We start from the raw sequence: 1,152 nt of genomic DNA, 5'->3' as shown, positions 1-1,152 counted from the left end.
TTACCCTAGCGGTTTTGTTTGTTTCCCTGAAAGGCAGTTGTTACAAAGTGTCTTGGATACTTAATATCAAGCCCAAGACAAGTTTAAAACAGGGAACAGAAAGTACTGTTTTGAAAACTGGAAGCGTTCAATGAACTGAGGGGAAAAAGAGAAGGAGCAGCGCTCAGTTTTAGCTGGGAATACTAAAAGCTAAGACGGAAGAGAAGCTCCGACGCCATTAAGGAAACTGCAGCCTAAGACCCGCAAATTAAAAAGTTTGATGTACCACGGGAGAATGGATTAATTTGGACTAGAAGCTAACTATTAAGGCAACCTGATATGTGATATTTTTGAAGGGCTACAATAATATTAAATGGACATTTAATCGCTGGAATTAAGACTCTCCCCGCTACAGACATATAGACATATCTTCCCATTGTTCCTCCTGTTCGAAGAGGCGGATAATAGCAACGGAGGTACGAGGACACCTTGTGGAGGAATTTAACATTACGATTTGGCTTTCCCCTCTGTTGCCTCCAACTTACTTCATACCTCTCCCTATTTAATCTTAGGATATCCTTCAGAATTGTAAAGATATGTAAGCTTTATAGTGGAACTCAAAAAATTTAAGGGAACTAAGAGAGAAGCAAATAGACTGGAGCTACTATACTCCCACCTCCCTACCCTTTGTGGACCCTGATAATCTTAATTATCTCCTTTTCTCTGAAAGTGTTTGCAACCTACGGTTGGAGATAGCTATAGGACTGTTACTGGACTATGAAAGTGACTTAATGTTGGACTTAACGTTGACTCAATGCTGAATCTTTTATGTTCCCAAAGGTTAATGTGTTAATTTATGTTAGAAGGAGAGAAAAAGGATTGAGTAATTTTGAGACAAACAAGCAGCATTTGCTGACCTGCATGAGTGCTGAGTCACTCAGGGGTTATAAGGGATTCCTGTGGGGGCTAAGAGACCACTTGGGCCCTGGGTGAAAACCTCGCAATTGTAACCAATAACCAACTGTTGGGTTAAGGGTCTAAAAGAAACTTCGGATTGAGGCCCATTATTTATTGAATTATTATATATCAAGGTGCTGTAAGAGGATTTCAATACATAGGATACAATGTCGAACACTGGAAAAAGGGTAGAAGGAGGGACACCATCAGAAAGGA

Source organism: Podarcis muralis, chromosome 3, assembly GCF_964188315.1.
Source record: "Podarcis muralis chromosome 3, rPodMur119.hap1.1, whole genome shotgun sequence".
NCBI lineage: Eukaryota > Metazoa > Chordata > Lepidosauria > Squamata > Lacertidae > Podarcis > Podarcis muralis.
The sequence above is the reverse complement of the archived record's forward strand: the minus strand, read 5'-3'. Positions refer to the sequence as shown.